The 14,725-nt window shown below is 35.9% G+C and overlaps 1 long non-coding RNA gene across 1 annotated transcript; it reads right to left on the bottom strand.

The window, feature by feature from the left end:
• Positions 1-661: 661 nt before the first annotated feature.
• Positions 662-4,777, bottom strand: LOC146164281 (uncharacterized). The gene is made up of 3 exons (XR_014494613.1): positions 4,631-4,777; positions 4,495-4,555; positions 662-865 (listed from the first exon to the last, which is right to left on the bottom strand). It is a non-coding gene; the product is annotated as an uncharacterized LOC146164281 (long non-coding RNA).
• Between the last annotated feature and the right edge of the window lie 9,948 nt (positions 4,778-14,725).

Below are 14,725 nucleotides of genomic sequence, written 5' to 3'. Positions count from 1 at the left end.
CTCGTCTTGGTCTTATTTTGGTCTCAAGAAGGTCTAAAATCGTAACGGTAATAAACGTGTGTTGAAAGACGTTTAATAAACGTATTTGAAAAAAACGCATTTAAGCAGCGACATAAACGTCTTTAAAACATCTTTGAATCGTCTAAAACTTATTTTCGCCTTGTTCTTCTTTACGTCTTTATAAAATCGTTAAGGTAAAACACGTTTAGAAAACGGTTTAGATAAGATGTCTTTTTGAGGGCTTACTGTTTAACTGGTCTAAAACTAAACGGTAACAAACGTCTATTAAAACATGTTTAGTAGACGTTCTAGAAAATACCTTCTCAAGCGGCTACAAAACATCTTGGTTGTCTTAAATTCGTTAATGTCATGTACTTGTTTACTGGCCTGTATAGATAGTTTAGAAACAAGTGTAATGAGCATAATTTATAAAACATTGTCTACAATAACTGCCCGAAAAACAAGTAGTACAGTTAAGTTTTAGGAGTTCAGCGGGTAAATGAGAACACGGGCCATTGGAAACAAAAAATATTAGGACCTGAAGATGTTTTGCAGCCAAGTGAAAAGGTGTATTTCCAAACGATATACTAAAGTGTTTCAAAAACGTTTTTTACAGTCTGTCGATGCTGAAGTTTTCTCAAATTCAACTAATAAAGGACATTTTCAGTATATTGCATGCTTTCACCGTACACACCAAACTATAAAGCAACTAGAAAATAAAACAAAAAATTGAAAATATTAAGGTTCAGTTTTATTTTTTAAATCACTTTTTACAGTTGTATTTTAAAGTATGTGTTCTTCGTGAAGGGCAACTGAATGACTTGATCAATATTTCCGTAAGTAGTAGATGAAGAGCTTGTGGAAACTGTAAAGATATAGAAAACTTAAATGTCTTTCTAAAAAAAAAAACATTTTCTTAAATAATTATAAGACAGAAAAAAAGTTAAGGACGGAAACAGTATGAAATATAACCTACTTCTATAACTACAGAAGAGAATTAGTAGTTTTTTGTAAGGGTGTCATTATGATTATCCTGAATTTCTTACCTCTCACCAATTTTTATGATGGGATATAATTTAAAATGTTTTCAACGGAGGGACTAAAAGCATGTATAAACCTATTTTAATAAAGGATGTGGATCAGTATTTAAATGCCTCTAGATATATATGTTATAAATAAACACAATGTTTTGGTCTAAATTAATATTTTTTATCTATGATGAGATTATATACCAAAATTAGTTATTGCGAGGAAGTCCTAAAATCGAGCCAGACTTGTAGTGATTTTTGTAATTTAAAATTAGAAAAAAAAACAGATGATTCGATTTCTGCTGTCCAGCCATGTAAACAAAAGATTGAGCCAAACAGAGGCCTAGTATTGTTTTGGAACATTTTAGTAAGTGTGCTACCAATTTTTCAACACATCCAATCAAATTGTTTATACCACTGTGTTTATTTCTGTGCTGCTTTCGAACAGTTGGTTTCTCGGGGTCACTTGTTTTACGTATTCAAGATTTTCTTTTTGACTAATCTGTCTCAAAATATATGTTTCTCATGTGGACCCCTGTTCAAAATAATTGCCACCCCTGCTATATCCAAACCAATGAAAAGTTTCAGGTAGAGAAGGGCCAGGCACTTTTTACTAAGCTATTATCATTTTGTCTGGGCTAATAGAAGTAAACCTGTTTAAAAATATAATTTAATTCTTGTTTTATTTGAATTTATATGAATCAATTTATTACCAATTGCTACATTGCCCTTTAGTGTTAATGATTTTCAAGTTTTGATTGTAAAGTAAATTGTGTGCTATGCTAATTGCTTTACTACCATCTACCATGCCTTATTAAATGCCCTTTTTTACTAAAAAGTAGGCCACAAGGTAAAAAAGGTCAGGGTGAAATTTGGTTATTCAAAAGTTGCCGCAACCTTTAAAAAAGGTTGACAAGCACTGTTGTGTTAGGTACCAGGCAAATTAAAAAATTGTGGTTAGGACTAGGGGTGTTCAAAATAAAATATTGAATCCTTGTATTTAAATCCAAATGGGATCCGTGTGTAGTTCTGCTGTTTATTTTGGGTAATTGAAACTGATATAATAAATGTTTTACCGCTGATGGTTGCCCCTTGCCCCTAATTGTATATACGCAAGTGGCAAGTTTAGACAAAGACCTGTCGCTTCTGGCGACCAATTCCTTTGCGTCTCGAAATAACCTACACCTAATAGTTAAGCGTCAATCAAGCGAAATTTGGCAAGCGACTAACGTGTGGGAGTTCGCAATTTCCTTAACTATGTTAAGTTGCAAAAGTAATATTTCATTATAAAACATGCTGGGCTTGGACAAAATGAGCTACAGGGTTAAATATGGCAGAATGTTTGAGACTTGACGACTATGTCGGCCGAAGAATGAACCAGAAAACCAAAGAAAATCAAGCAAAAATTTTTATTAAAAAAATAGATCCATTTCACAAAAAAAAAATTATTAACTAAAAACTTATTCACATTTTTAACCGCATATATTTTCGAAATGCTGAACATGTAGGAACATTATGCACTACAATTGGCAGGAATTAATTTTGTTGTGCCATTCTTAAGAAGGGCGAATCACATTGTTTAGTCATGAAAAGCTTGTGTTAGGCATACTTTAAAAAGTACTCAATTTCGATTATGATTGCAGTTTTACTTTGATTTGACAAGTATATACACCTATATTCAGGTAAAAATACAATAAAGTTGTTATTCCCATTAAATAGACAGAAGACATTAACATGGGGGATGTACATGTAGTACAGTTTACACAACTGCTTGAAAATGAAAGTTGTTAAAAATGTTAAACATTTCAGAGATTATATTTTTTTCATTAGAATATACACATGTTAGTAGGGATGTTCAAAGTAAAATCCAAAGATATTCTAGAATAATATATTTCGAATCTAGAATGATGAATCCAGAATATGAAATCCTAGTATATTTTTAATTAACTATTTACCTTCTATTTTTTTTGGTGGAATATTCCTAAATATATATATATATATACTCCTTAATGAAAAACAGCACTTCAGGTTCCATAGGCGCCGAACGTGGGTGTGCAGAGCGTTTTTAGTTGCCCTGGATTTCAGCCAAGGTGTCAACACGCCCTGGAATTTGACCAAGTTGGACTTGTAAATAGTGTGCAATTTCAACTTTAAAAAAATTTTAATGAAGAATTTAAGATACGCCATACCAGTTACACAGTTTAGGTTCACCAAAATAATGTGCGAAACTTACAGCGTGGTCGTTTGGTCCTATGACCATTACCTGTATATTTTTTAGGTATTTCAACAACGTAAATGCATTTTTTGATCCTTGCGCAAGTTTTATTAATGCATCTGCATACCCTGATACTACAGTCTACTCTACAACCACCTAAGTTTTGACAACTTTGAATATCTTATTGAATTCAACGGATTATTCTTATTTTAATTTGACCAACTTTAATCAGTTAGTTAAAATTACTATGGGGCCGCCAAGACATTTTAGGTTTAGAATTGACACAAATCTAGAAAAATATTGCCAACACACTGATTTGTGTGATAACACACAAAAAAAAAAACTTGCAGGCAATTAAAAAATAATACAGGTAGACCACAAAAGTTTTGCAGGCGTTTTGCTCGCCACTTTTTAGGTATTTAACTTACTACAAACGTGATCTATCAATAAGCCGGTCAAATAATATGCTCCAAAGAATACAAAGTAACTACATTAGTAGCCGCTCGCCTAATAGCATTTGATTGAAACCTAATGAATAAAGCGAAAGTTATCAGCAAGAATTTGGATGCCTGAAAAAACGCTGACGCCGGGTTACATTTAAAGCAAGCACAATAGTTCTTTCACCACCGCTACATGCCCTAATCCAAACTGACCACTCGCAGTTGTACAATTAGGTGCGATCTTCCGCGGTAAAACAAAAAATTATATCGGTTTTCACTACCCGATATAAATGTCAAAATTACATAGAAAAATGTCAAAATTACATAGGATCCATGATTCTACTTTGAACAATGTTCAATGAACATCCCTACCTACATGTTAGAAAGTTAGCAAATTGTTTTGGGATTTGTTGCTGTAACTGTAGGCCCTGTACGGTACATTAGATTAATCTCTCCCCCAAACAAAATCAAAGTTAAATAATTTAAAAAATATATACTAGGATATTCTGGATTCATAAACCTTAACTTCTAAAATCCCCTGTGATTCTACTTTGAACTCTCCTAATAAGGACTAAAATTGGCTAGAATCCTACCACATTAAAATAATAATTTAATTTAAATCAACTAACATTATTCCGGAACTAGCATTTGGGTAAAGTAGGTCAAAGTATTATTAGATTTATTCTCTCAGTTTGCAATTTCAATTTTGATGACTAACAGTACCTAAAAATGTGGTAGGATCCTAGACCAGCGCCCTAAAATCAAACATAATAAAGGTTTATAACGGCCACAGAAAAGACATGTAACTTACCAGTCATGGTTTCTCAGGAAGCATTTACCATCATTGGCAAATTAACAGATGAACAACATTTCTAGAAAAACATAATCCATTACGAGAAAAAAGAAATCATTTTAAATTAGACGATAATAAATAAATAATAACTTACATTTTTTGTTAGAGTTGTTTTAAACAAGGATTTGGATTTTTCCTGCAACAGTTTGAGAAAGTTAACTAACGCCCAGGCCCAGGGTTGCCAGCAACAATTTATAGAAAAACCTAGACAATCATTCAAAAAAACCTAGATTTTGCAAAATAAACCTATAAAAGTTATATTTAGTACTCTATCATGAAGTTTTTCTCCCTTCTTAGCTTTCCAATGTTAACTATGAAGTAATTACCGTACATCATTTATTCATCACCACTGGCTTTATGTACATACATTAATTAGCTTCCAGACATAACACAGCTAAATAAATATGCTGTTGCTACCAGGCATAGTATATTTAAAATAGGTTCCTCTGGCATTATTATTTAATTATAATAATATGCTTAACCAATCCAAACCCAAACGCTGACTGGCACTGCTGTTTTGAATAAAAACCAGGGCTGCCACTCTCAAAATTAAAAAAACACTAGATTGGACCATAAAAAAACACTAGATCCGGAGAAAAACCACTAGATTGTTATCGCGACAACATATTGCCATTTTTATGTTGATTTAACATCTCCAGACGTTTAATCAATGTAAAAACAGACTATTTTTCAAGTCTATGTGCCATAATTGCGTTATTAAAGCTACTATTTGCTAATTATACACAACAAAAGCTCTGCTTTTTTTACTGTTTTTTGTTGAATATTAAGGCACCTACTTAAAAAAATGTAGCAACAGTGGTTTTGAGTTTGGCAGTATTATCCTTTTATGCTTAACAATGTCTTTGTACGGTACATTAAACGCCACTTGTGTTTGGTTGTTTTAACTTTATATAGCAAGCTTGGCATATTGCTGTATATCTATCAGTCTTGTCCGGTTTCAGTCAGGCTTTAAATTGTCATTATTCAACTAATTCACGGTAAAACATTTGGCGATAAAAACTTGTTTTTTCGTGGCGAAGTTACGTCACACTCCGACTATGATATCAATTGATCTGTAAAGTACAATAAAAGGGCCAATCGCAAAGATTGGGTTTGCCCTTTGCCCTGGGGGTGGTTCTATTCACTATAAATGAATATAACTGACCCTGGGGGTCCTAGCCAGTGATTGCCAAAAAATCCTCCCTAGTGGTCGACTTTTTGAAAAAGGAATTTTAATTTGCCAGCTAATTTATCAGCTTTACCTATATACCCTACCTAGACCTGCTCCTTCCTCTCACTCCCCTCTTCTCCCTTTAGCACCTTTGGTTGGCAAGCGGTGATTAAATAGGCCCAGACCCTACAGTGCAGCACTACAGCTGTACAAACTTATAAATATAGTCTGCTGCCCGACACTAACAGTAATCAGTATAGAAACTTGTTATTAACAAGCATCGAACCATCGACGATCACCAAACATGATCAGGCTTTTACATTTGATTTAAAAAAGGGAATTTTTCATTCACTTTACCATTTTAACAATGGAAGCCGGGAAATAACTTAAAGTTTATTACTCCATTTCAAGGTTATAAAAACCACCAGATTCTCCAAGAAAACCACTAAACCACTAGATTATTTCAAAAACCACTAGGAGTGGCAGCCCTGATAAAAACTGACTGATTTTTTTGAATAAAAAGCGCAAAATCCGTCAAAACAAATTACGTGTTGCGTGACGGATTTTATTAGTTTAAGGACTAAACCAAAGATATTTAAACCAACTAAAGTTTCACGAAACCTTTTAAAAAAGATAGGCTACTGCTGTTATTATATTGCTTCATATTGGCAATGTGTACGCCTCTTGTCAAGATTTTTTTAGGATGTTAATTTAAAATTTTAATTTTGGTTTATGAAAATCTTTACATTTTGCCTACGTTAAAAGTTTTAAATTACAAGTTTTACATTAGTTTGAAAACGAATGTTTGAAACTAGTTGTCTTGAAACGTTTATTAAAAATAGAGACGTGTACTTGGTTTCTAAACCACGTTTGTAGTTTAAATTTATACGTTTTTAAAATTTCGTTTTCAACACGCTTAAATAACGTTTTAGAAAGGCAAAGCGAAAACCCTTTTTCTCCAAACAAATACGTTTTAAAAATGGTTTAAACAAAACGTTTTTGAGACGTTGTTTTTTTAACGTTTAATCAACTTTTTTTCGATGCTATATGGAAACCTCTTTATTTAGGTTGCATTTACTCGTTTTTTACCGGTTTTATAAAAAAACGTTTTGTAGGTAAACGAATATTATACAACGTGTAGACATCTTCTTGAGACCAAGAAATATTTCAAATTTTCTGCATTTTTAAAGACGACGCAAAACGTTTTAAAGACGTCAAATTCAAACCAAAAACGTGATTTCCAGTTTCAAACCAAAATAAAACGTCTTTCTGCCAAGACGTGTTCAATGGGGTAGGGCTCGCTGGGCCGAGGAGGGCAAGAAAAATACAAAATACTTTTTAAACTTAGAAAAAAGACATTGCGAAAAGAAGGGTATTAACAGACTGTTGGTCGACAATAAAATGATAACTGACCAAAACAACATTTTGGGCGACCTAGTCGGATTTTACAAGCAACTCTATAAACAAAACGGAAATTTATTAAACAAAACCTCAATCGCTTCAAAATTAAAAACACCAGATCTCCCAAAAATTAAGGCAGAACAATCAAAAATATTAGAAGCGGAAACAACAGAAGCGGAATTCTTCACTGCTCTCTGCAACATGGGTAAAAATAAACCCCCTGGGCTAGACGGTTTTCCAGCATAGTTCTATATAAAATTTTGGGACAATATCAAATGCCTCTATTTGGCAGCTTGGCGACATACTGTAAATACGGGTAGACTGTCACCTTCGCAGTCAGAAGCAGTAGTAACTTTACTTCCAAAAGCTAATAAAGACCATCTTGAACCGGGAAATTTTAGACCAATAACGTAATTAAATGTACAAAATTGCATCAAAAGTAGTTAACACCCGAGTCCGAAGTGTATTAAACGACATTATCTCGCCTGCGCAAAATGGTTTTATTCCGAAACGATACATAGGCACTAATATTCGTCTTTTGTTCGATATTATCGACTGCGCCGACCATTACAATATACCTGGCGCGATACTGTCCTTAGATATGTTCAAGGCCTTTGACACGGTGAATTGGGACTTCATATATGCAGCCTTAGCTGCTTTCGGGTTCGGTCATGAGATTATTAAATTAATCGAATGTTTTTATCAAAATCCGTCGTGCGTAATTGTCAATAACAACTTTCTATCACAATCGTTCAACGTTGAACGTGGCGTACGCCAGGGAGATCCTCTCTCTCCAACTTTATTTGTTCTGTGCATTGAATGCCTTGCCGCTGCTTTAAGACAGGGCCTTAACAACGGCATCACGATAAATGGCAAAGAATTTAAAGTGTCCCTATTTGCTGACGACACCACAGTTTTTTAATCGGGTAGTGATCACGATTTTACAGAAGTCTTTAGGATAATCGAAGACTTCGGCGAAATGTCAGGCTGCAAAGTAAATATGTCTAAATCAAATGCGTTTTTCATCGGGACAAATCGTAAAAAACAGTCACAAACCCATGGAACAAAGGGGGCCATTAGGCACTATCAAATACTTAGGCGTTGAAATTCCCACTGGCCCGAGTAACGACGCCGATCTAATTGAAAAAACTTCACACCACTTCTGAAAAAAATTCAAATAGTATCAAATATTTGGTCCGCAAGGGGTCTCTCGCTCCTCGGAAAAACAACAGTTATTAAGAGCTTCATGATCCCAATTTTAACCTTTAAAATCAGTGTTGTCCCGGTTAGTGTACCCAAATGCTTTATCTTCCAAGTTAAACGAATCCTCTTTACATTTTTATGGGGGTCCAAATGGGAGAGGGTGAAAAGAGAGACTTTGAGTGTGAGTATTGCAAATGGGGGGACAGGCATGATCAATATAGATAATTACTTGTTAGCCTTACATACAAAATGGATCTATACACTACTCGACGAAAACGCGGAAGCGGATTGGAAACAAATCGAAGGCCCCTTTATCCAAGGCAACAGATTGGAAGCGCTTCTGAATGGGAACATAGGAACAAACAATGCAATTACAAGGCTTATACTCCCCATGCGAACATTACGTTGCGCAATAACGGCGTGCAAACAACTCCTGGAAATCATAGATACAAAGTCAAACAGCCGTCCGCTTTGGCTAAACAAAAAAGTAAAGTACCACTCAAATGTTTTTTTCATGCCATCACTTATAGATTCCAATATAATTTTTCACCAGGATTTATTTATTATAAACGGACAATACCTACAATATGACGCATTGGTAAATAAATTTAACTTTACTCCTAACAACACAGATTTGGCCAATTCATAAAATTAATATCGAGTCTCCCGGAAGACTGGGATTCGGGTAGCGCAACAACGTCCCGATCGTATAGAACCCAAACATTAAAAGTATTTATCCAGCAGTATAACTCCACCAAATCGGTTTACGAAAAAATACAAACATCAATCCTCTTTCCTCCAAAAGCTGAATTAGAATGGCACCGGACCTTAAGTTGCGGGAGTGCACGTCTGCCATGGGAAAAAAATTACCGCAACCTCTACAATTCAACAATCGAAAACAAACTAAGAAGCTTTCAGATAAAGTTTAACTTGGGCGCAATTGTTACAAATGACTCCCTTTATTCGTTTGGTAAAACCGAATCTAACCAATGTACTTTTTGCAAAAAGGCAACGGAAACCCTGTACCACTTGTTTTATTTGTGTCCTGTTACGTGTCTATACTGGGAAAACATGAGTGCGTGGTTAAGTACTAAACTACGAATATCGTGTGTTTTTTCCCGCGAGCAATTACTCTTTAGAGTGCACAAAAATGAACCGTGCAAAACATTTGTGAATTTTGTCCTTTTATGCCCGCGATATGTTATTTATCAATGTAAATATGCCGAAGCTGTCCCGACTATGTTACGCTTTCTTATGATGTTGTCTTCTGTGCGAACTTCCGAGCGATATTCGGCTTTAAAAAGAGGAAGTATGACAAAACACAAAAGTAAATGGTCGTTAGCTGCTTGAGAGCTTTACTATTTTGATTTGTTTTTCTTGTCCGTTTTTTTCGCTATTTATTTTCTTAATAAAAAAAAAAAAAAAAAAAAAATGATGTCATAAAATCTCAGCGCAAAAGCATGATTTTAGAATATTATTCACACCGGTTACCAGAGAAGAACGATCGAATTTCTGTAGTTGTTAAAATTAAGGCAAAATAATGACGCAAGTCGAAAATAAGGACATTTCTTAAAAATAAGGACATTTAGGTTGTAAGACCTGGCCCTTCAAAATAAGACCAAATCTTAGAAATAAGGACGGTATGGCAACCCTGCTTATAACTGTCATCGAATAGTTTTCTTACCCATTTCATTCCTAGCTCAAGGATGTAGGCATCCACATCGATCATGTTTGCGCCACCTTGACCAACGCCAGCGCACAATTTTGTTCGTTTTATCCTCTCGCATTTAGAGCCCCAAATAAATTAAAACAGTTTTGTTTTAAGTTTGCGCAGGAAGTTTTCTGGAAGATTGATCGGGATGACGCTCACCTTATAAATTAGTGTTTGGATAACCAAGCTTTGAAGGATACACATTCGTCCTAGAAGGGTGAGCCCTCGTGACGACCATACATTTAGTATTGTACCTATATTGCTTGAAAAAGTGCTCCAATTTGCCTGGCAAACAGAATGTACTTGCACGAATGTTAAGCTTACGTGTGCTGGTAGACGCTATATACAAGGCGGAGTGAACAAAAGAAGGGAAAAATTTAAAAGGCACTGGCCTAGAATCCTACTCAGCGTTGAGACAATTATTAAAGCAATGCACAAGTGTACAAGCTGTACTGATCTATCTGCATATGTTTCTTATTTTCCGGCATTTTTTTAACCAATTCTTGTATTGTATAATTTTGGTTCTTGAGACTCTCTTTTCAGCTGCAGATAATATTGTTTATTTCTTCCCACATTGCCATCGATTTTAAATAGTTTAATTTTCCTCAATTAGATTTAAAAGCAGGTCTAGAATCCTACCACAGCGTTGAGACAGTTATTAAGGCAACGTACACTATTTGGGTGAGGGTGGGTATTACTATTTAATAACATTGCTTAACCTACCTAAACCCACCCTAACCCAAATAATGTTTTCTGCGGTAGGATTCTAGAAGCGCCTTCATTTTCCTTACGATAAAAATAAGACTAACAACCACACTAGATATACTTTGGCAGCCTAATCAGTGCAAGATTTGCTGTTCTCCCCTCAAACACTAGCAACTACATTTCACTTCGGAAATACTAAAGGTATACTTCACACTTTGCTGTGGTAACTGTTAAAGTTAAACTTCTTGCTCAATTTAGGCCGTCAGAAAAATATACAGATTAAGCGGCGAACGGATTGAAAACCACTTCTTTTGACGGATTAAGAAACGAGAACTTGATCCAAATGGATTCGAATCCGGCCTAAACGTGCATATAAACAGGCATTATTATTGCGTGTTCATCTGGACGAGATTTAACGACATTACTGCTGACCGCTTTGCAAAACGTGGCAACCGCAAACCGTGATTTGTAAATTTCAACACATCTTCGTTGCGTTGTTATTAATTGTTATAGAATTAAAATCAGGTAAAATTTTTTTTCAGGAATTCAAAAATCGCAACCTCCTCCTGGATCCGACCCTCCCTAACAGCCCAGTGACACCGCCTTAATTACCCGTAGCATCTGTTATCTGTACAACCAGATAAATTTTATTTAATTATACTAAGCCTAACAGTGGCGTAGCCAGCCGAAAATTTTTGGGGGGGCCAAAAAGTTGGAATGTTTTGTTTAGCTTTTGCCATTGTGTTAACTGCCATAACGAACACAAGTATAACATTGTTAGCAAACCGTTTCGAGCAGCAACTGACTGAGTGTTAACGCCAATGCTTTGGAGTCGGTTAAAAATAACCCGAGTCCGACTCCGGCCAAAAAAATAAACCCGAGTCCGACTCCCGAGTCCCGAGTCCGACTCCGGTCAAATGTGCGATTTTGTCGAGCCCCGAGTCCGGCCCGGGACTCTACAGCCTGTATTTCACCAATTTACGTAACTAAAATAACGCGGATATTCAGAAAACTACTTAATGGAAAATATTCCACCATATGCTATTTCGCCTTTACAATTTTCATTTGGCGACCGCTTCAGTTTTAAAATTCGGTACTGCGCATGCGCATTTCGGACTCGGGACTCGGGTAGTTTTGTAACGTCTTTCTCGAGTCCTGAGTCCGACTCCAGCAAAAACAAACCGACTCCTCGAGTCCCGAGTCCGACTCCGCAGCCCTGGTTAACGCAATACTCAAAAAACAGCCAAAGAGTAAAAACTGTCTAAAAGTAGTAAAACTACATTATTGTATAACAAACGTTATATTAACTGCATCGTTTGGCACGTAACAATGTACGACAACTAAAGGTATGGCATGCCAGTGATCGACTGTTGTGGTACCGTATTTTTCATAAATGCTAAAAAAAACAAGTTATCAACGGTAAAATATTTATAAATTTTTTTGGGGGGGGCAATGGCCCCTCAGCAAAAATCCGGTAGCAAAAGAGCGGCGCCGGTCAGACTAGGGCAGTGGTTCTCAACCTTTTTGTACCCGTGGCCCCTTTTTGATGCCGTCAAATAGTCGCGGACCCCTTACATTTTCTGGTGTAATGTGTGCGTTTAGTTCTTTTCAATAGTTCAGTATATCTGTGTAGGGCACCGTATGTTGCGTAAAGAAACAGAAAACATCAGATTGCTTTAATATGACACGTTTATTTCAATATGATCTTTGCGAACGATAGCATAAAGTTAAACCGAAGTCTAGTGCATGTGAACTGTTGGAATGCTGCCGTTCATTTTACAATCTATTTGTGTTCAGTGGTTCTCAACCGCTGGTCCGAGTCAACTTTCCTACAGGTCCGCCAAATAAATTACAATTTTATATCTCAATTGCAAAATGCAAGATTTTGAAAGCTGCTTGTCCATTAAATTTAGAACTTCGCCAGTTCCGTATTGTGCACCATTGTGACGTAACATAGAGTTATATGACTATATTAAGCTTTATCGTACGCCACAATGCTGCAAGAGTTGTGCTAAACTATTTAAAAGTAGGCAACTCGTTTAAGTCTTAAACTTTAAGACCAGTTGTATGTGAAAAACTTTAAAAGAACCACGTTTAACACGTAAGTCGTAAGATATCAAAAAGACGGCAGCAAACAGCTCACTATTTGAAGTTTCCGTTATTTTCATTTAAGTTGCATACTTTGTCCTAATTACATTTTGAGTTGATTCTGATTATTGAAGGTCCATCGGTCCGCACAATTTGTTTTCAAATTTTTAAGCTAAAAAAAGTTGAGAACCACTGTGTTAGATCACAATCGAAGTGTTACGTCATACTCAATACGCTTTACAACATGTTATAATGTGATTTTATCACTTACCAAGAACGTGATTAAGCACATATCCCAGCTTTAATTAACAAGATGTATTTTGAAGTTTTTGCGGACCCCCTGAAATCGTTTTGTGGACCACCAGGGGTCCGTGGACCCCCGGTTGAGAACCACTGAACTAGGGTGTCCAAACGTATAGTCACCAAAACGGCCGATGCCAGACCGATGTCCCCGATCTTCCTATACCCTCTACCGACAGGTTCGGGCGTTCTTTTGCTTTAGTTATTGTTGCTTTTTAGGTCTTATTGTGTTTTCCCCAGCCGTCTCCTATTCTGCTTGAAGGACGTTATGAAAATTCGGAGAAAAAAATTAAATCGTAACAACCGTGCTAAGAAATACCAGCTTAAATATATCGGCAAGACTGAAACCGTCATAAAAAGAGCCACATCTGGCTCACGATCCATAGGTTTCCCCATCCTAAAACATAGTAAATTTCTAAACGGCACCTACCACCACCAGCGTAACACAGGATATACTTAACAGAAGCACATGTTTAGCCCTCCTAAAAGAATTGCTTATTGGCATAATCCAGAAGTTAAAATCCTATGCGTATTTCATGGACTTGGACTTCGCATTTTAGTACAGGGCCTTTGTATTCTAAAGTGTTTATAATGTTACGGACAAAATAACAATGTTTATAAAGGTTTTCTATATTTCCCATAAGTTAATTTCCTTGTGTATTTTGACGTGGCTTTGGCACAGCCAGCCGAAATTTTTTTGGGGTAGGAAAAAGTTTAAACTATTTTGTTTAGCTTTTGCCATTGTATTAACTGCCGTAACGAACACAAATACCAATGCTAACAAACCGTTTCGAGCAGCAACTCACTGAGTGTTAACGCAATACTCAAAAACCATTCAAAGAGCAAAAACTGACTAAAAGTAGTAAAGTATAGCAAACGTAATATTAACTATATCGTTTGTGATGTAACAATGCTTGACAATTGAAGGTGTGACATGCCTGTGATCGACTGTTGTGGTAATGCTCATAAATGCTACAAAAAAATTAGTAAAATACTATAAATTCTTTTTTAAGGGGGCATGGCCCCTGTGGCCACGCCTATGTTAGCATCGGCTCAGTCTAGTACTCTAGTTGTTTATAATTGTGCTAGTAGTGTTAGCTAATTGGAATTAAGTTGATTTCTAGTTACGGTAAGTGTTTTAGTTACATTTTGTTTGTTGTTATTCTTTAAATGTTTAGAGTTTTAGTCGATTAAACCAACACCGTAATGCTAAATACCTAGGTACCGTGAACTTCAGAAATCTCAACGAGTCCTCAACTGTAAACTCTTGTAAGCCTATGCGTGACTACTTGTAAATTTTTGGACGTCAGATGTAAATCAAACTTCCATTATTTAGGAACACTAAACACGGATCTGTTCATAACCTTCAGTAGAAAGAGAGTGGCCCAAATAATAGATAAAAGATTCATTCTTTTATTTCCATACGTTTCGGCAAGTGCTTATGCCATCTTCAGTGCGGTAATATAAGGCTGAGATAAAAGCGAATCATTATATAGAGTAGACCAGAGTGGTCCAAACCCAGGCCCATTTGGTTGTGGCCCACGAAGCACTGTTGAATTATTGGAATACGTACCGTTGAGGGTTTATTCAAAGAAAGCTAAACAACGAAC

This window comes from Ascidiella aspersa, chromosome 2 (assembly GCF_963924565.1).
Source record: "Ascidiella aspersa chromosome 2, kaAscAspe10.2, whole genome shotgun sequence".
Taxonomy (NCBI): domain Eukaryota; kingdom Metazoa; phylum Chordata; class Ascidiacea; order Phlebobranchia; family Ascidiidae; genus Ascidiella; species Ascidiella aspersa.
The sequence above is the reverse complement of the archived record's forward strand: the minus strand, read 5'-3'. Positions and strand labels throughout refer to the sequence as shown.